Here is a 22,271-nt window from a genome sequence, read left to right on the forward strand (position 1 = left end):
AACCCAGGGATCAAACTCACCTCTCTTGCCACTCCTGCGTTGGCAGGTGGATTCTTGACCATGCGCTGCCTGAGAATTCACAGTCTTTAAAGTTGTACTGTGTGGTGCTTGGTAACTCGTGTCCAACTGTTTGTCACCCCATGGACTACAGCCTGCCAAGCTTCTCTGTCCCTGGGATTCTCCATGCAAGAATCCTGGAGTAGGTTGACATTTCCTACTCCAAGAAATCTTCCCAACCATTTCAGGAAGATTCTTTACCGCTGAGCCACCTGGGAATTCAAAGGCTCTGCATACATTTCCCAACCATCCTCCAATCTACCCCCTTTCATCCTAGCTGCATAGCAAGAAAGTTGCAGCTTTCAGCATAGCAAGAAAGGGCCACCTGGTCTGGCCTTTAAATTGGGGCATGACCACTTCCAGAGAAAAGCAGAGTGAGTTGCTTCTAGACCCGGTCCTAGAAGAATGCAGATAAATCTTTCAAATGCCCATAGCCAGCCTCTCTCTCTTTATTAGATCAAATTGGGTTATATGGCCAGCCCAGACAGTCACTGTAAAGAGGAACAGAAAGACTCAAGCCAACCAGGCTCACTCCTGATCCCTGTGAATGGAATTCGTTCCCATGCATGGAGGAAGAGAGGGGATCCGAACAAAATAAGGATTTTGTTAGAAGTAAGGAAATGAGAAATGGATGCTAAGGAAATAATCAACAATGTCTACTACATTGCACTACCAAAAAAGAATTTCTAATAAGTCTAAATCAAGTATAATCCGTCTTTTGCTGCCTTTTCCCCACATGCAAACGCAGAATCAGTTCTCTGAAACTCTGTCCCCAAATAATTCCAGAAGTTTTCAGAAAGCAACTCACATGAGTTTATAGACAAGTCTGGTGAGTCACCAATTGCACTGCAACTTTTTCCTGCTGGGTTTCAGGGATCTGCTGGCCACTGCCACCAGCTCCGCCAGGTAATTCTGTGCCTGCTAGCCCTGTCCACCTCCCTCCAGGGTCCATGTTCAGTGTCCAGTTGCAACACAGGGAGAATGTTCTTTGCTCTGTTGAAAAGACATCAAAGCAATGTTGCTTGAGAGCCCTGAGTGTAGCATCAGGGTTGGTTAACAGATATAACTTTCAGATTTTATTTGTCACATGGCCCACTCCAGTATTCTTGTCTGAAGAATCTCATGGACGGAGGAGCCTGGCAGGCTACAGTCTATACAGCTGCAAAGAGCCAGACATGATTGAAATGACTGAGCACACACACACTGTCCGTTGGCCCAACCCCAGTGCTCCATGTCCACAGAATGCAGATATTATTCCTTGCAGGTCTAGGTCAGGAAATCATCTGAGTGACAAACTCTACACTGTGCTTACAGTGACCTCCTCCTGAATTCAATACCCGAGGTTCTTTTCCTAATCGCTTCTGACTCCCTCTTCCTTTAAAGTAAGCTCTTCCTTAGGAGGTCCTTAATCCTGCAAACAGACTCCTAATGCATCTCCTCATCAGCTTGTCAGGCGTCCCAGGCATCTCTGGACCCCAGTGGTCCAGCTTCATTCTGAGCAGAGGCTCCCAAGCTGAAATCTATCCAACAGCATCAACTATGGGTGATTCTTTCTGTGATCACCCTTGCTTTTGCAATCCAGTCATACTGGATCACACCAACCATGGGGATGGAGAATGCCATCTCCACGTGTCCCACCTACCCTTATGCGTGCCTTGTATGTGCTATTTCATATATGCCCAAATCCTAAGTTTCTCATATGCTGCTCTCTTTACTAGAACTCTCTTTTGCTGCCCAGCCATCTCACCTTGCAGATTCCTGCACATCCATCCAGACCCAGTTCTGCAACTCCCATGATTGACATGAGAAACAGACAGCAGTGTTTGCCAAGTTCAGTTCAGTGGCTCTCAGAGCGTTCAACCTGGAAGACATCAGGCTACTAAAAGTTGAGGAGAACAAAAAAATCACTGCCCTTAGGTGGACTCTACAACAGGCTTCCAGAGCACTTCCCTACACAGACCGCATCTCCAGGACACTGACACTGGCCAGCTTCTGCCAGCTGCCCCTCCACTTCTCTTAGCATCCTTAAGGTCCTGCTGTCTGAGCTGTCCAGCTCACCCTCCACTCCCGGAGCTGCCAAGCCATCTCTCCCTTGGCTCGGTGCATGGAATCAGATTGGAGGTATCTCTTAAATGAATTGGGCTTTTGTTCCTTCCAACCCGGGTTGAAATTTAAGAGACTAAAACAAAGGCCCTCACTGTGCCCTGGTCTTGGCTCAGCTGGGACACTAACTGCCCAACAACAGCACACGTGGGAGAAAGTGGCCAACGCTGATTAAGGCGCCCCCTGGGAGGACGCAGAAAACAAGCTTTTCTTCTTTCTTTCTAAAGTTGCCTTTGTTTCTGTCACCAGTGTCCACTCTGCCTCCATGCTGTTGGGCATTTGTAGGTACAAACGAATGACAAGGTGGACACCACTCTGAAGCAGGAGGCCCTGGCGCACAGGGCACCTGCCTCGTGCTGAGACCATGCAAGATGCCCTTTGCCCATGAGCTCTGTTCCTCCGACATCTCTGCAAAATGAGCATTGTTATCCTCACATGAAAGATGCAGCATCAAGAGACCAGAGCTGTAATATCACAGTGAGACTCAGATGGATTAAAACCTCAGAAGCAGAGTAGACAGAACACATGGAATGTAGGGGCCACCCAGAACTACCAAGAGGAGTCTTTGAAATCTTGGCGTGAGTTTGCCATCTTCATTCTAAAAATCATCTTTGGTTCCACCCAAAGAGTTGGCTTCCTGTGTTCCTAAGAAAGGGATGTGTCTTCCAGTGCTGAAATGAACAACTGGTCTCCAGGCCAGTCCCCAACTAGATCATCCCATAGACTCTCTTTTCTTTAAAATCCATAGGATTTCAGCTGATGGCAGCTTCCCAGGTGGCGCTAGTGGTAAAGAACCTGCCTGCCAGCGCAGGAGACCTAAGAAACGTGGGTTTGATCTCTGGGTCAGGAAGATCCCCTGGAGGAGGGCATGGGAATCCACTCTGGTATTCTTGCCTGGAGAATCCCATGGACAGAGGAGCCTGGCAGGCTACAGTCCTTAGGGTCGCAAAGAGCTGGACACAACTGATGTGACTTAGCATGCAGGCAGCTGATGGCAATGACTTACACAGGCACATGCCCTGGTCTGTGCCTTTTGTACCCCCGGGTAGGCTCAAAAGTCATGCTCTGTGACTTCCAGAATAAACTACAAAGGGTAGCTCTTCCCAAATCCTAGAATCATAGCTTTTTACAGCTGGACCTTTCCAGAGATTCTTAGGTTCAGCCAGAGCCTAAAAGAGTGAGAGGACTTGACCAGGAACACATACGGGACAGGTTGACTGCAGAGACCTAGTCTTGGGCTTTGAGGCTTCCCTTTTACTTTCCCATCTGCTTTGCTCACCCATCGTGGTCCTAAACTTCTCAAGGGCCTCTTATCACTAACAGCTGACACACTATAGATGATGAACAGGCAGGTTTAATTAATCCTGGGGCAGTTCACATCTCACTGAACACAGCCCAGAACAAATAGCAACTTTCCAGCTGCAGAAGAAAGAATCCATGAATGAGTTTAACTAGGGACATTTGTAGATTCACATATAGGGGGGAACTAGTCATCTTTTTTTCCAGTTAGAGTCACTTTGGAGTAAGCCCTGGAGACTCTAACAGACTCCTGCTGAATATAAGGAACTCAGCAATAAGGGGGCTTCCAAGGTGGCTCGGTGGGTAAAGAATCCACCTGCAATGCAGGAGATGTAGGAGATGCAAGTTCCATCCCTGGGTCAGGAAGATCCCCTGGAGAAGGGCGTGGCAATCCACTCCAGTATTCTTCCCTGGAGAATCCCATGGACAGAGGAGCCTGGCAGGCTACTGTCCATAGCGTCACAAAGAGCCGGTCATGACTGAAGCAACTGAGCATGCACGCACACACAGCAATACGCAGCTGGAGTTAAGAAGGTCTGTGTGTCCGAGGCCTTGTGGCCACAGTAAGGTGCCCATCTAGGTTCTCACCATCAGCCCAGCTGTGTGGTGAGCTGGGGTCTGACCCAGAGAGATCAAAAGTATAGAAGTACAACCAAGACCCTGTTGATTGCAGGGGGAAAGCCAGGAGGGAAGACCAGAACCACAATAAAATGAACTAGGACTCTTGCCACATGAACCCTGCCTTGACCGTGCTATCCCTTCTTGTTGCATTTTCACAGAAATGAGTACCCAAGGCACCAAGCAAGCAGACTCGCTGCTGGAGCTGTTTCTCCTCCCCAGTGATGAAGAATGCAGGGGTAGTGTGGTGTCTCTGAGCAGAGCAGGGTGACCCTTCCCAAGACTAATGGCAAAGAATTAAAGCTCTCTGTACTAGAGGTTAGGACTGCTGAGGTCAAACTCTATTAAACTCTTCAAGAAAATAAAATATGGGATAGCTAATCCTAAATGGACTTCGTTTTTTATCCATTAAGGGCAAGGTGAGTGATAAAGGTCTTAAATTGTCTTCAGAAGCACTGAGTTTCAGTATCGATCATAATGGAAGGACTGACAACATTTAAATCTATTCAGTTAAGCTGAACAGTTCACACAGTGTCATACTGCTCGGACTTAAATTTTGATTCAAACCACTTGCAGGAGTCCTTTCTTTAGGTCAGGCGTAGGACTGCAGAGTTCCAGCTTCAGCCACCATATAAGTCACAGCACATTGGTGCTGGAGTGAGGTTCCAGAACTGACAGTGTTTAGGATGCTGTGGTCACTAAAATGTCTTCATGTTTATCTCATTTAAGCCTCATGACAACTCTGTGAGGTAGTGACTTCTGTCTCTCTCTCTCTCTCACACACACACACTTCCTGCACAGAAAAAGAGGCAGAAGCATGCCTTGCCCTCTATCACCCAATGGCAAACAGTCGAGCCAGGATTTGAACTGAGGGATATTAACCCCATGTTTGCATGCCTGCTAGGTCACTTCGGTCACGTCCAACTCTTTGCGACCCTACGGACTGTAGCCCGCCAGGCTCCCCCATCCATGGAATTCTCCAGGAAGAATTCTCGAGTGGGTGGCCACGCCCTCCTCCAGGGATCTTCCTGACCCAGGGATTGAACCCATGTTTCTTACATCTCCTGCATTGGCAAGCAAGTTCTTAACCACTGCACCACTTGGCTTCCCTCGTGGTTCAGACGGTAAGGAATCTGTCTGCAATGCAGGAGACCTGGGTTTGATCCCTGGGTCAAGAAGACGCCTGGAGAAGGGAATGACTACCCACTCCAGTATTCTTGCCTGAAGAATTCCATGGACAGAGGAGCCTGGAGGGCTACAGTCTATGAGGTCGCAAAGAGCTGGACACGACTGAACGACTAACAACACACATTTAACCTCAATCCTGTGTCTCACCACCATCCCATTGTGCAGTTCATGGAAATGTCTACCCCAGGGCCTGGCACCTACTAAGCCCTCAGAAACCTTCAGCTTCCATACTGTTCTGAGAGGCCCTGAGATTTTAGAACTCACTTCCAAGCGAGACTTCTCTTGCACGTTTGGCCAGGACACTGACATCAGGGCTGTCCAGAGACTTATCAGATTCACTGGATGGCAGCTGGGGGCCCCATCCAGCCATCAGGTTTGAGTCACTGCTCTTCAGGCCAAGCCTCTGAAGCAAGGTAGACACCAAACATGGAATCTGGAAGCCAACCAGAGCTACCAAGAGGATTCTTTGAAGTTTTGGCTTGAGCTTGCCATCTTCATCCTAAAAATCAAGTTAGATTCCACCCAAAGTGTTGGCCTCCTGTGTTCCTAGGAAAGTGACGTGTCTTGCAGTATTGAAACTGACAAGTGGCTGCCCGGCTGTGCTCCAGCTGGGCCTTCCCACAGACTTTCCCTTCTTTAAAATTCATAGGATCTCAGCTGGTGGCAGTGACTTAAACGGGCATGTGCCGTGGCCTGTGCCTTTTGTGCCCCTGCATAGCCTCCGATGGCTTCCAGTGATGACTCAGACCTGGCAAGGAAGAAGGGACCGTGTGTGCACCCCACAGCCGTGACTTCTCACACCATAACCCACCACCCGCATGCCCTTACACAATAAATGTGTTTCACCAGGTGGCCCTGCTGCCTGCCAGCATTGTTATAAAAGCCCATGGGAACCTGGCTTCCCTGCCAGCCAACCAGGCCTGGATCCTGCTCTTCTAGACTTTCCTACTGAATGTCCCAGCAGGACTTTCCAAGCAGAATTTCTAAACCCATGAGACTGCTGAGAGAGACTAGGAGGGCAATGCTCACCGACTCTGACTCGCCCCGTTTCAGCAGCATTTATTACAGGACTCTAAAATACAACAAAAACAAACCCATTTACAAAACAGAAACAGACTCACAGACGTAGAGATCAGACTGGTGATTACCAGTGGGGACGATGGTTGGGAGAGCAAAAGGTTGGGAGTTTGGGACCAGCAGATGCAAACTAGTATATAGAGGATACATCAACAAGGTCCTCCTGGATGGCACAGAGGACTGTATGCAATATCCTGTGATAAGCCATAATGGGAAAGAATATGAAAAAGAATGTATATTCGTATAATGAGTCACTGTGCTGTACAACAGAAATTAATACATTATAAATCAACTATACTTCAATAATTTTTTTAAGTATTCATTATAATTTCTACTAGAGCTTCCCTGCTGGCTCAGAGGGTAAAGAATCTGCCTGCAATTCAGGAGACATAGGAGACACAGGTTTGATCCCTGGGTTGGGACGATTCCCTGGAGAAGGAAATAACCACCCACTCCAGTATTCTTGCCTGGGAAATCTCATGGACAGAAGAGCCAGGTGGGCTACAGTCCACGGGGTCGCAAAGAGTCAGATGTGACTTAGCAACAGGGATAATTTCTACTAGATGCACCAATCCTGGCCCCTGGAGTCATCATCCTTTGCTCAGAACAACCTGTGCAGGAGGAAAGGAAACTTACCTGTGAACATCTGAAAGGAAGCCCAGAGTCCAGGACTGAGGCCATGGGTCATGAGAGAAGACCTCCCACATCTGTCTTAAAGAGAATCAACTTAGTCTCTAAAAGAACACGTGACTCTCCCCTCCCCATAGTGGACCAGAGCGAGCTGGGGCCTTATTCTCCGTGAGACCTCTAAGCACCAGGAGAATCCTTCTGGCTGACATGTACTGATGTGTGTGCTTTCTCTAGTACAACTCTCTGCATTTATCATTTGACAGTTACTATTCATGGCACCCCACTCCAGTACTTTTGCCTGGAAAATCCCATGGGTGGAGGAGCCTGGTAGGCTGCAGTCCATGGGGTCGCGAAGAGTCGGACACGACTGAGTGACTTCACTTTCCCTTTTCACTTTCATGCATTGGAGAAGGAAATGGCAGCCCACTCCAGTGTTCTTGCCTAGAGAATCCCAGGGACAGGGGAGCCTGGTGGGCTGCCGTCTATGGGGTCGCACAGAGTTGGACACGACTGAAGCGACTTAGCAGCAGCAGTAGCATTCATCTTCACAACAGCCCTATGAAATAGGTTGGAAATTTGGAGTCGCTCTGTAACCCGTTACAACTTTTTCCATTTAAAATAATAAAAATATTTCTGATTAGCACTTTTGTGCAGAAAGTTTTTAGATTTTCACTTAGAGGTAACAGAGTTACTGGGAGATGTCTGTATATCGTCAAATTGGGAGGGGGAGTTTATAAAGTGTGCTCATCTTTACTTCATTTCATTCTTTGAAAAGGATGCGTGCAGTTGCATAGAGTACAGGCATGAAAAGTGGTGATGAGACTTATAGCTAGGTGGCTGGCTTCCAAGTGGTTTTTACTTTCTTCCCTTTGTTTATCTGTATTTTTTTTTACAAGATGAAGTTTATGGAAAAGGAAAGGCATTAAGTTTATTCTGTGGGTTTTCAGAGGGCAAGACTGATGTATGGAGCTCATGTGAGAAAGAAGTTTTTACAGACAGGGCTGTAGGTTGATAGGTTGGGAAGAAGTGGGTTGGGTCCACTTTTGAAAGCCATGCTCAAGTAGCAAGTGGATATGTACATTTGGAGATATTTTTGATTCTTGCCAAAGAGAAACCCAGTGGGATTTTAATTCCAGTTCCTCTACTTAAAAAGTCAGGATTCCAGTTTTTGAAACATTTTAAAAGATATAGTTGATTTTGCTTCCCTGGTGGCTCGGTCGTAAAGAATCCAACTCTCAAGGCAGACGTGGGTTCAGTCCCTGGTTTGGGAAGATCCCCTGGAGGAGGAAATGACACTCTGCTCCAGTAGTCTTGCCTGGGAAATCACAAGGACAGAGGAGCCTGGCGGGCTACAGTCCTCGGGGTTGCAAGAGAGTCAGCCACGACTTAGCGAATAAACAACAATAATAGTTGATTTACTCGATGGACGTGAGTCTGAGTGAACTCCTGGAGTTGGTGATGGACAGGGAGGCCTGGCGTGCTGCGATTCATGGGGATGCAAAGAGTTGGACACAACTGAGCAATTGAACTGAACTGAACTTAGTTCCTGCTATACAGCAAAGTGATTCAGTTATACATATACATACATTCTTTTCCATATTCTTTTCCACTATTGTTTATTACAGGATACTGAATATAGCTCCCTGTGCTATACAGAGAAGGTGATGGCACCCCACTCCAGTACTCTTGCCTGGAAAATCCCATGGGCGGACGAACCTGGTAGGCTACAGTCCACGGGGTCGTGAAGAGTCAGACATGACTGAGTGACTTCACTTTCCCTTTTCACTTTCATGCATTGGAGAAGGAAATGGCAACCCACTCCAGTGTTCTTGCCTGGAGAATCCCAGGGATGGGGGAGCCTGGTAAGCTGCCGTCTATGGGGTTGAACAGAGTCGGACACGACTGATGCAACTTAGCAGCAGCAGCAGCAGCTATACAGTAGGATCTTGTTATTTGATATGTGGCATGTCTATTTATATCTGTTTTCTATATGGTAGTTTGTATCCGCTAACACCAAACTCCTAATTATCCTTACCCCACCCTCTTTCCCTTTTGGTAGATTGTTTTCTGTTTGAGGGTCTGTTCCTGTTTCATAAATAAGTTCATGTCATAGTTTAGATTCTACATATAACTGGTATCATACAGTTTTATCTTTCTCTTTCTGGCATTTCATTTAGTGTGATAATCTCTAGGTCCACCTATGCTGCTGCAAACGCATTATTCCACTCTTTTTCATGACTGAGTGGCATTCCATTGTGTTATTCCACATCTTTTTTACCCATTCATCTCTGACACTGCGTTCTTAAAAAGGTTTGTCCGCAACTCAAGAGATGTCCTTCCTTCAGAAGGCAGTGATAGTGGATGTATTTCTATTATGGTCAAATCCTTTGTTCATCACTGCTTTGATAAAGTAGTATTTGCTATGTACAAAGTGCATCAGTTCAGTTCAGTTCAGTCGCTCAGTCATGTCTGACTCTTTGCGACCCCATGAATCTCAGCACGCCAGGCCTCCCTGTTCACCATCTCCCGGCGTTCACTCAGACTCACGTCCATTGAGTCGGTGATGCCATCCAGCCATCTCATCCTCTGTCATCCCCTTCTCCTCCTGTCCCTAATCCCTCCCAGCATCAGAGTCTTTTCCAATGAGACAACTCTTCGCATGAGGTGGCCAAAGTACTGGAGTTTCAGCTTTAGCATCATTCCTTCCAAAGAAATCCCAGGGCTGATCTCCTTTAGGATGGACTGGCTGGATCTCCTTGCAGTCCAAGGGACTCTCAAGAGTCTTCTCCAACACCACAGTTCAAAAGCATTAATTCTTCAGCACTAGCTAAGCTTTCTTCACAGTCCAACTCTCACATCTATATATGACCACTGGAAAAACCATAGCCTTGACTAGACGGACCTTTGTGACAAAGTCCATAGAACACCATTTAAGAAGAAATTTTTAAAAACCTCCAATCTACCTACCTAGAAATGGCTATTGTTAGTGTATCTGATATATTGCCTTCCATCTATTTTTCAATATTTATTTTCATAAAATTGAGCTCACAGTGTATTCAACTTTTTGCTGTCACCTGATATTATATCTGTAAATATTTTGAAGGTATAATAATATTTCCATGTTTACTATGTTTATATTGGATTTCTGAGGACATATTTTATTAAACAGTTTTATTTTTTCTACCATTGTCTGTTAATATAATCCAACTTTATATTTAAAGGTGAGTTGAATTTTATTTTTCCTGTGGTCTCATCAATTTTATTGCAAGTACTTTTTCAGCTAAGTGTTAGCTTTTAAATTTAGTTTTGATTTTTAGACAATTAGCTTTTAATTTATGAGCATTAAATCTATGAACTATCTTTTTCATAATTTTTACACTTCTCTCATGCCTTCAAAGTTTTTCCACATGCCTAAAAAATTAAACATATATTTCTCCTTCTTCCACATTTTTGGCTCATTTTTTCACCTTTAAATTTTTTATTATTTTATTTGACATTAAAATTTTTTTCTCTTCACAATATCGTTGCATTTTCAATGTATGAAACTTGGAAAATATAATCACTAAAAAACTTTCTATAATATCACACATAGGGATAGTCACTGCTAATATTTTCCTATATTTATTTGTAATTTTTATACTTTTATATATATTTTATAAAATTGAGTTTATTTTATATATGTACAAATAGTTTGTATCATCCTTTTTGCTTCACGTGACATCATAAGTATCTTATTATGTCATTAAATAGTCTTCAAAATTTGTATTCATTGACTGCATACTACTTCATCCTGCTGCTGCTGCTAAGTCACTTCAGTCATGTCCAACTCTGTGCGATCCCATAGACGGCAGCCCACCAGGCTCCCCCGTCCCTGGGATTCTCCAGGCAAGAACACTGGAGTGGGTTGCCATTTCCTTCTCCAGTGCATGAAAGTGAAAAGTGAAAGTAGGGACTATATATTTAACAAATTCCCAATTACTGGACCTTACTACAAACACATCTGAAATAAAAATACTTATAGATACATCTTTGTCTCTTTTAACCATTTGTCTATATATCTTATCTTTCCCTGAAGAGATGCCAAGACATGGAATCTACAGGGCATAGAACTGAACCTTTTAGAGGTTTCTAATAAATATCACTCTCAGAAGAGATGAATTCTTTTAAATTCAGATCAGAAGTCTGAAAGGACTTCCTTACCACACTCTCCCAAAATCAAGTGATTTTTTAAAAATATCTTTGCCAATATAACAAAACAAGAAAGTAACATTTCATTTTAATTTGCATTGCTTGATTATTAATGCAGTAGAATATTTTTGCATCTAAATCTTGACTCCATCTGGAATTTATTTTGGTGTTTGCAGTAAGGAGCAGCTTTGATTTTATTTTCTCCCAAAAACCCAATACTATTTATTGAAAGATTCCATCTACTCCCCAGCGTATCTTGTGCCCTTGTCTCTACATGGAGGTCTCGTGCAGATTTGACCTTAAAGACTAGCTATTCAGTCTAGAGCTACCGGTCTGATTTTTGTAGCTTTATACATTTTGCCTATTTAGTGGTTCTTCTTTTATTCCTATCTCCTTCATAGCCTGTATACTTTAGAATTATTTTATCAAATTTCTCCAAAAAATAACACATTGAGAATTGTTACTGAGATTTCCGAGGCTTGTAAATTAACTGAAAACAAATTAACATCTTTATAAAATTATGTCATATAGAATGATGTATATATCCCCATCCTCTGAGTCTTATTTATTATAATATCTTAGTCAAGTTTGGGAGTTCTCATCATAAAGGTTCCACACTTCTTGGTAGCATTCCCAGGGATTATGTGATTTTTGTTGCTAGTTTAATATAAGTGCTGTCTCTATTATAGTCTCCAACTATTGCTTGACTGCTTATATATGACAAAGCTATTAATTTTAGTAAATGTTATGTGAATAGTCTTTAAAGATCATAAGTGAGTGTGTCGAGTTTTATTGATTATGTTTTAATTTTAATTGTTATTAACAAGTTGTTTTGGCTTTCATAGCATGATCAATCAGAAAATTTTTCTCAGCCAAAACTGTCCTTGAATTCTTTATATAAACCCCAGTTTTTATTTTAACCTTCATGATTTCAAATTTTGTATCCACATCATAGAGCATATGCCTTAACGCTACTTGTGCTATCAAGGAAGTTTTAAGATCAGGGTTAAGCCACCGTTGTAAAACTGAATTTTTTTTCCATGATTTTTTTTTTTTTTTCAGCATGGAAATGACATCTTTCTTAAATGTAAAAACAACAGAAATTTGTCTGGTCTTAGGATAAATTTCAGCCACCAGGCTAAAAGACATCAAGGGGCCTCCCTGGTGGCTCAGCAGTAAAGAATCTGCCTGCAAGGCAGGAGCCATAGGAGACGGGGGTTTGATCCCTGGGTCATGAAGATCCCTGGGTCATGAAGACTCCCCCGGATGAGGGCATGGCAACCCACTCCAGTATTCTTGCCTGGAAAATCCCATAAACAGAGGAAGCTGGCGGGCTATAGTCCATGAGTTTGCAAAGAGCTGGACGTGACTGCACACACACAGTCTTACAGCATTTTAGGCAGAGGAGAGAAGCAAAATTTGTATTAAATTTTAATAAATCTAGGAGTCATAATCCTTTTTACTGACGCATAGTTGGTTTACAACGTTGGGTTACTTTCAGGTGTACATCAAAGTGATTCAGTTATACACATACATATTCCTTTCCAGATTTTTTCCCATTATAGGTTACAAAATATTGACTGTAGTCCCCTGTGCTATACAGTAGGTTCTTATGCTTTGTTCTCAGGTTTTCTAGAAATTCACCCAGAAAGCCTCTTCTTAGACCTATCAGTCAATTATGCCAGGAGGGTCTCTGCTTTATAAATCAGAATGTCTAGTTCAGTTAAAATTTCTTTTTTCCACTCTTGTCTTCTTACTGCTCTTTCACCTGTTTTGTTGAGATGACTTCATCATCCATTTATTTCTTTCTTTTTAAAAAGTCAAATCATTTGTCTTAGAGGACAACTTTATCTACATTTCATGTTTTTGATGCAAATATTCTCCTTTTTACTAATTTCCAAACAAACTATTATGAAAACGAGTTTTCCTGCAGTTATAAAGTAAAGAAGCCATGGGAATATAGTGCACAGCATAAGGGGTATGGTCGGTTATACTGCAGTAACTTTGAATGGAGACAGTTACTAGACATTATCATGATTTTTTCACAATGTATGCAAACGTTAAATCACTATAGAGTACACCAAAAACTAACATAATATTGTATATTAACTATATTTCAATGCTTTTTTTAAAAAAAAGTTTGAGTTTTGGAGAGATTTGGGGAATTTTATTGCTTTATTTCTTAAGTGATGGGATAGAGACAATAAAAAAATAATAATTTTTATTATTGGTTTCAAATTTTATCGCATCGGAGCTCAAGAACAAGGACCTGTACAATTTCCACAATAAATTGGGAAGCTATTCATATTTTCTTTGTGACAAGATATCTTTTAAATCTGACATAGGGGCTGTAGTGTTGATATCTTCCAGCTGCTGCTTGTTCTGCGGCTGAGGGTATCATCGCGAAAGGATGGTGTGCGAAAAATGTGAAAAGAAGCTTGGTACTGTTATCACTCCAGATACATGGAAAGATGGTGCAAGGAATACCACAGTGGTGGAAGAAAGCTGAACGAAAATAAGGCTTTGACCTCAAAAAAAGCAAGGTTTGATCCGTATGGAAAGAATAAGTTCTCCACTTGCAGAATTTGTAAAAGTTCTGTACACCAACCGGGTTCTCATTATTGCCAGGGCTGTGCCTACAAAAAGGGCATCTGCGCTATGTGTGGAGAAAAGGTTTTGGATACCAAAAACTACAAGCAAACATCTGTTTAGATGTATTGACATTTCATGTTTTCCGTATGACTTTACTTTTTGCTTTGAATTTTCAAGGCATAAGTTAGATGTTCAAGTTACAAGATAACAAGTCTTAAGACAAATAAACCAGGGAAGTAGACTGGTATTCTTTCTTTTGCTGTCAAGAAGTTCAGCAGCAATGTAACTAGTTTTCTGCCTTAAGCTTTTCTTTACAAACATCTTATTTAACTGGAGTAAGTAACAAATCTAACAAAAATATTTTCCTAGTTCTGTATGCACTTTTTAATTTATCATATAATTTTTATTCTTTTTCCCTCTACGTTATAGATATTGCAAAAGTAAGAAGGAAGTTATTGATATATGGCTTTGAATTTGGCATTCAGACTTGTGATCCTTCCCTCGTTCCCTTTTGGTTGTGTAGTTTCAGGATCAGCAGTTCCTTAATTAATCACAGCATCATAGGGCATTCAAATATCTGAGCCCATTATTGTTAAATAGTTCCTTAAATAAATTAGCCCAGACCCAAATTTAAAAAATAAATAAATAAATAAATAAATCTGACACAGGCTGATAAGGATTTTAAAAACATACACTACCATTAACCTCTTGTAGTGGAAACATTTGATTGATACACATTCTGTTGGGCTGTTGGGTATATAAAGCAAGGAGAGGGAAAGCATCAGCTTCCAAGTTCAAATTCTCCCTTGACCCTTGATAATTCGTGAGATTCTTTAGTCCTCACCCTTCCTTCCTCTGAAATGAGGATGAAAATAACAACACACGCCCCTAAGAACTTTCAAGAAATAATGCATGACCAGTGCCTAGCGTAGTAACCAGGACATTGTCCACACTCAGAAAGAACCCAGAACGTAGCATATGCAACTCATCCTGGTTTCCTTTTGCTGTTTGCCTTGAAGATCACGCTTTCGGCAGTAGCACCGCAGCCCTGCCTCCTTTGAACCTGCGTTACCTGTTCACTCTCAGTCTGTTATTTTATCTTCAGTCTCACCCCATTTTATTTTAGATGTATTCTGTGTTAGCAGGATACAACTCACTGGCTTTTAGATACAATTTAGACACTTTTGTAAAAGAGTTTAAATTATTTCTGCTTATGGTTGTCTCATGGCTACCATATCATTTTGTGCGTTCTGGCTGTGAGCTTTTCCTGCTGTATCTTTTTACTTTCATGTGCTTTTATGGTCTATAAGTTGTGTCTTAATCTGCTCGAAAATTATAAGCTTTATATTCATCATTTTTAAAAATTCTACCAGTGGCTGCTTTAAACTTTTTTGAGTGTTTTATTTGTTTTTGTTGAGACACAATTATCATTTCAAAGTGAACAATTCAACGGCATTTAGTGCATTCAAAATGTTATGCAACTACCACTTTTATTAAACTTTATTAATAGGATTTTCACTTTATTAATCTATTTATCAGAATTTGCATTTCCTGGGACTTACCTGGCAGTTCAGTGATTGAGACTCCATACTTCCATGGGACACAGGTTCAAACCCAAGTAGGGAACTAAGACTCTGCATGCCACATGGTGTGGCCAAAAAAAAACACATTTGCACTTCCCTGAGTAAGATAAGAACTTTATCTGACTCTTTCCCTCTCCAGTGTTTCTCTAGCATAACTGGGGTTGCAACGTGCTCATGATAACTGGCAATAAGAAGGATTAAATTTCTTTAAACTCTATAATCTCTTTCACAAATTATGTTTGTCATTAACACATAATTTTGAACCTTGGAAATTTATGTTCAATTTCCTCATAAAGTGTTATGGGTTTAATCGTATCCCCTCCAAATTCATATACTGAAGTCCTAACCTCCAGTAGCTCAGAATGTAACCATATTGGGAGGTACAGTCTTTTAAAGGTAATTAAGTTAAAATGAGGTCATGAGAATGGCCCTCGTCCAATAGGTCTAATGTTCTTATAAGGAGAGGTCAGGGACTTCCTTGGTGGTCCAAGAATCCACCTCCAGATTCAACTCCTGGTCCAGGAAGATCCCACGTGCTGCAGGGTAACTAAACCCCATGCTCCATAGTTAGCCCATACACCTCAATGAAGACCCAGCAGAGTCATAAATAAGTAAATGATTTTTCTGAAAAAGGAAGAGCTTAGGATATAGACAAGCACAGAGGAAAGACCACAGATGACCCACGGAGAAGGTAACCATGGAGAGAGGCCTGAGAGGAAGCCGAGCCTACCAACCTCTTGATCTCAAATTTTTCATTTCCAGAGCTGTGAGCACTGTTGTTTAAGCAACCCAGTATCTGGCACTTTGGCATAGAAGCCTTGTTGTTGTACAGTCGCTAAGCCATGTCTGATTCTTTGTGACCCCATGGACTGCAGCATGCCAGGCTTCCCTGTCCTTCATTATCTCCCAGAGTTCGCTTAAACTCATGTGCATTGAGTCGGTGATGCCAGCCAACCATCTCATCCTCCGTCGCCCCCTTAACAAACTATTATAACGCAATCATCCCCTTTCCACCTCAGGCTGTCCGTGCTGTTCCCGCTTCATCGCCACCAGCATGCCCGCACGCCCACACTTCATCTAGTTCACTCCTGCTCATCGGGGGGCCGCGCCTCTGCCCACTTCTGCCCTTCTGCGTCAAATCTGCTTCCCGCTGCACCCTGTATCTCAGCTTCTCAGCCATTTCTCCAACTGTACTCCTCCAGCTCTTTCCAAGACAACAGTTTATTCTATATTCCCACAGTTCGACACGTTAGGGGCCACCAGCAGCTTAGCAAATGAATGAATGAAAGTGAACAAATGAAGGACATTCTGGCTTTGCTGCCTGTGTTGTTTTCACTATGACACACGGCTTGCTTATTTAGCCCAAATGGTTTTCATTTCCACAGAACTAATTTTCTTCTATTGCTCTGTTCTGGCCCTTAGCCTGTATTTTGAAATGTTTTGCTAATACCAATTATGATAACAATGCCCACAAAAAAATAGGCTTGCAGGCAGCAAGTGCAGTTTGAAAAAGGCTGAAAAAAATTTTTTTATCACTCACACAAAGATGAAATCCACACACCCCGAAGATTAATATTCCGTGTTGGAGCCCCCCAAGCCCCAAACCTATATCTGGTCACCATGACGTGTGCGAAATAAATGAACCCAGCTGGGAGGGATTAACAGGTATTTTTACATATATACGAACCTACATATTTCCTAAAAGCCTATCCCACGTAGCCCCCATCCTCAGATCCTGTGAATAATTAAAAGCATACCAGTGCACTGCACTGAATTTGCTGCCAGTAATTTACAGGGGAGAAAATAATTACTCTGACAATTAGACCCAGAGCAGCATGCATGCTCCTCATCAAGCAAGGCCAAGGATGCCTGTGTGCACCTCTGCAACACCTTTAACAGCTTAATTAATTTGCACACTGATGAAACTCCAAATCAGTCTAGAAATCCACCTATTAATAAAGTAATGAATGAAACTCATGTGATTTTTTATCCCAGGGGCTTCGTACCCAGCCTCTTTTGCATATTAGAAATTCTTTGCCTCTCTTCCCCAGAAGCTGTTGACTTCCAAAAGCCATTCACAGCACACAGCTATTGCTATAAATTCAATTACTCTTATTAGCATCAAGCCTGTATATTCCACTGGGCAGTTGGATCATCATTTTAACACAGACCATTCTGCCTGGAGTGACTACCCTTCATTACAGCCTTAGGCATTTTTTGATCCCGTATTAAAGAAGTCTATTTTTCAATTCCATGTTAAAGCAGCTTTCCTTTCCAATATGGGAATGAAATCTATCTGAAACCTATAGTGCCTCTCAAAACTGGCACGTGGGGATCTGTCTCCTCCTTTCGGGTCCCCTCACATCAGCCAGCCTCCCAGCTCCCTGCTTAGAAGCCGCCCTGTTGCCAATCAGGATTTCTTACAGCTGTCAGGAAGCTAGATAAAACTCCTCACTTTGGCAAGGGTCCTTTAACCCCACACCCCACAGCTCAGCTGAGCAAAGCAACAGATCAACAGGGCAGGGGTTCCCTCAGGAACTGGCTGTAGCCAAGAAAAGGCAGTCACCAGACACAGCTGTGCGTCTTCTGCCCAATAACACACGCAGTGTTAAAAAAAAGTCTTTTTAAGGGACTGGGGGTCGTGGTAAACGGAGGAGGGGGTGGAATATGAAATTACTTTCTTCCTCCTGTTTCCTTGTCTCATTCCCCTGCTTCAACTATCATCTCAAAAATCATATTTAAATGACATTAGGTATAGATTCAACTCTCCAAGGAAAGCAGGAAGGGAAAGGGCAGGCAGGGAGTGGTATCTAAAGGGCACCAAGGAGAGCCCAGCAGGTCACCACAGCCCACTCAAATGTCACAGCCACACGAGACAGGTCTGATCCTTCCCTTTCCGCTTGTTAAGAGCCAACAGCTCAGAGATTTGCAAAAAGCCATCCATCATGAGCGAGACCTCTAGATCCAGCCGCTCCATGCTCCTCCAGGCACCTTTTTGTTTTAATTTAACTGGAAGATAATTACTTTACAATCTTGTGATGGTTTTTGCCATACATCACCGTGAATCGGCCACAGGAATACATGTGTCCCCCCCCCATTCTGAACCTCCCCCACCTCCCTCCCCACCCTGTCCCTTCAGGTTGTCCCAGAGCACTGACTTTTCGTTCCCCGCTTCATGCATCCAACTCACACCGGTCATCTATTTACCTATGGTAATGTACACGTTTCAATGCTATTCTCTCACATCATCCCACCCTCTCCTTCTCCCGCTGAGTCCAAAAGTCTGTTCTTTACATCTGTTTTTCTTCTGCGGCCCTGTACGTAGGCTCATGGGTACCATCTTTCTGGATTTCATATATATGTATTAATATACAGATTTCTTTTTCTCTTTCTGACTTACTTCACTCTGTCTAATAGGCTCCAGGCACATGTTTCTACTCCTTCTCCCCGATTTTCAGGGTCAGTAGACTCGGGCCAGCAAAGGCTACCCTGGGATGGCCCCCAAATTCTGACCACAGTGCCAGCCAGGACAAAAGCTTCAGAGGGAGCCGGTTGCCTTTGTAATCGCGATTCCTGCTAGGAAACCACTTCTCGCCTCCTTAGTGTTTCTCTGGAGCTGATTGATACTCTTGGAGCGGGAAACCCATGAGAAAGTCCCTTTTTCTCTCAAAACGGAGAGCTTCCCGCAGACTCCACCAATGCGCCAAGACACGCCCCCCCCCCCTCCCCCGGCTTTCCATGGCGAAGGCGGGCATGGGGCAGGACGCAGCCTGCCAAGCGCTGCTCCCAACTGAAGGCTCCCCCACCAGGCACCAGGCCCCCATGTCACGGCAGGGCTGCCCAGGGTTCTCTGAAGGTGGGGGGCTGTGATGAATATGTGAGAAAAACAAACATTTGTCCCAGGAAGGGAAGGGAAGCTTGGAAAAAGAAAACTCCCCCAGGCAAGCCTGGGAAACCCCAGGGGTCTAATTGAAAAGGTTTAAAATAGTAAATATGAAATCTAAACCCAGATGGTGCTTTTTCAAAGGAAGCAAACCACTCATTAAACTGATTCCTCCTATAGATCACCTTAAAAACAACAAGAAGCCAAACTTCCCCCACCACTATCTTGCTGCCAAATCCCATTTTGATCAACAGCTGAGCAGACAAGAACCTTGGGCCAGTGGGGCTGTTAGGAGGAGGAGCTCTTGATTCACTGAGATCATACTGGTAATTCTGAGGCAGACAGTATTAGGGATACATTGCTCACTCCTTCTGGACCCTGGAGTCCGTCTCAAAATCGTTCCCTGAAAGGGGGACCTAAAGGGGGACCCAAAAATAAAAGATGTGGCCAGGTGGCCAAGAGACATCCAACAAGGCAAGTCTGGAGATGCAGAGGAATGAAGGAAGGAGGTGGGTAATGCCCCCCACCCCACCTGCCCCACCCTGTTCATCCGCCCTGGCTAGAAGTCTCCCAACAGGAAACATGCTGCTGTTCTTTAGTCATTAAGTTGTGTCCAACTCTTTTGTGTCCCATGGACTGTAGCCTGCGAGGCTCCTCTCTCTGTGGGATTTCCCAGGCAAGAATACTGGAGTGGGTTGCCATTGCCTTCTCTAAGGCATCTTCCCAACCCAGGGATCAAACCTGTGTCTTCTGCATCTCCTTCATTGGCAGGAGGACTCTTTACCACTGAGCCACCTGGGAAGCCCCAACAGGAAACATGAGCTGGGACCCAAAAAGGGAGACCAACCAAGTACATCTGAAATCAGGGAGCCCTCTCCAGGGAGGGGTGGGCCCACCTGCCTTATTTATCCAAATTTCATTTGATTTACCCCTGTGCTAGCAGAATTGGCAAGATGGACACAGACAGATCTGGGAGTCCCCAGATTCTAGCCGTCCTCCAGGAGGGCTTATGGTGGACAACAGAGCACCCCAGAGCCCTTATGTACACTGTATCTCACCAAGTCTAAGGCACCATCTGTTGTAAGATGCATGCTTGCTTTAGAGACCACTGCACGTGCGTGCTCAGTCACTTCACTCATGTCCGAATCTTTGCAACCCCGCCACCACTAAGAAGGAAAAAAATACCACCAGTGAGACCATGAGACACCATCCATTTTAAGAAGTAGACTGATTTCAGAGATGTTAATATGGAAAAAACTAACAAAAAAAAAAAGTGAGCATCTTATAGGATCAATGAAATACATTTATAGCGGACACTTTCTGGGAACATAGCCGGTGCCAGGACCCATGCCAGATGCTTCCCATGGATTATCTCATTCATTCCTCACAACTATAATTATCGCCATTTTTCAAAGGAGGAAAGCAGGTCTTGAAAGAGCTGAGTGAACCTGCCCAATATCAGACAGTGTGGCTGGGATGCTCACCCAGGCCTGGTTGAATCCAGAGCCCAAGCATTTGTACTTGTGTGGTTCTCCAAACCCCCTAGGATGGATCTTGAACACAAACACTTTCAGCCCTCACCCCGCTGAGTTTCTGATTCATTAAGTCTCAAGTACTATTGATAAAACCGTAATTTATAAGAGCACCCAGGCCATTCTGAGAAGGTGGTCCAGGAGCAATGCTTGGGGAACCTGAAAGAAGGCTGCATGCTCATGCTCATCAGTGCCAGTCGGCATAGTGAGAGCCCGCAAACACCAAAGGATTTCTGTGGGGGGTAGCTGCTAACTGATGCATGCTTGCGCGCTCAATCGCTTTCAGTTCAGTTCAGTCGCTTTAGTCATGTCCAACTCTTTGTGACCCCATAGCCTGCAGCATGCCAGGCTCCTCTGTCCTTGGGATTCTCCAGACAAGAATACTGGAGCAGGTTGCGATTTCCTTCTCCAAGAGACCTTCCCGACCCAGGGATAGAACCCATGTCTCCTGCATTGCAGGCAGATTCTTTACTGCCGAGCCACCAGGAAACCAGCCCATGCACAGCTGAAAAGGCACACTGACGTTCCAAAATCAACGTCCTCCCCAACAGCTGAGGGCTGGCGCAAGTCAAGGCCTAGGCCAGAACGTGCATCACTTTGGGGTTGCTGCCTGCAAATCTAGGTCCACTGAGCATAGAGGACCAAAAAAAAAAAAAAAAGTGTCTCTTTTCAATTTCGTCTTCTTTACAATAACCCCCCGGTCCTCAGCATAACTCAGCAACCCCACAGCAAATGATACAAGGTCAAAAAGGTGGGAACTATGAAAGTTCTTTGCTAGAATTTGTTAGGATTATTGTTTGGCTCATCAACTGGAATAGCATGGGCCTTGGCAAGGAGGGATGTGGGTCTGAATCGTAGCTCCACTTCGCCATGTAACTCTGGGAATCAGTCCAAACTCTTAAGTGCTCATCTGTAAAATGGGGATTTACTAATCCCTCCTTAGGTGGGTGTTCTTAAGATAAAATGGGATCTCAGGCTTCAAGCATTTGACACAGTACCTGACACCTGTTAAGAATCCAATATATGAGTTCATTTCCTAAAACTCAAACATACACGGTGTTCTTACATGGACAAAAAGATTACATACCCAGAAACATCAAACAACAGCAGAATAACAACTCTAAAAAGAGCTGGTCTCTGTTTCCATTGGTAGTACTTACAGTTTTTATTCACAGCTGTTGTTGGGGACACTGGCGCTACATTGCTAGGATTCTCATCCTGGACCTTAGGCAAATCTTTACCTTTTCCAACTACGTGAAAAGCTGGGCAAGACTTTGAAATGGCCGAAAACATACCTGGGTGTTCTGACTAATATATCCTTGGGTTACATCCACTTTGCATTAACAGAACTATTTTACAATCCTGTATGTTGTAGAAGATGTACAGTCATTCAGGTTGTTCCTGTTCATAGAAATACAGACATGTCGTGTGGAAAAGCAACTGATTATTGCCCTGTGAGCACATTGACCAGTTCACAGCTGTTTCCTCATTCCATACTGCCAGGTGTATGCTCCGGACTTT

At 43.7% G+C, this 22,271-nt stretch overlaps 1 pseudogene; it reads left to right on the forward strand.

Moving 5' to 3' along the window:
- The first annotated feature begins 13,512 nt into the window (after positions 1-13,512).
- Positions 13,513-14,410, forward strand: LOC138423226 (cysteine-rich PDZ-binding protein pseudogene; annotated as a pseudogene).
- Positions 14,411-22,271: the final 7,861 nt, after the last annotated feature.

Source organism: Ovis canadensis, chromosome 18 (assembly GCF_042477335.2).
Source record: "Ovis canadensis isolate MfBH-ARS-UI-01 breed Bighorn chromosome 18, ARS-UI_OviCan_v2, whole genome shotgun sequence".
NCBI classification, from domain to species: Eukaryota; Metazoa; Chordata; class Mammalia; order Artiodactyla; family Bovidae; genus Ovis; species Ovis canadensis.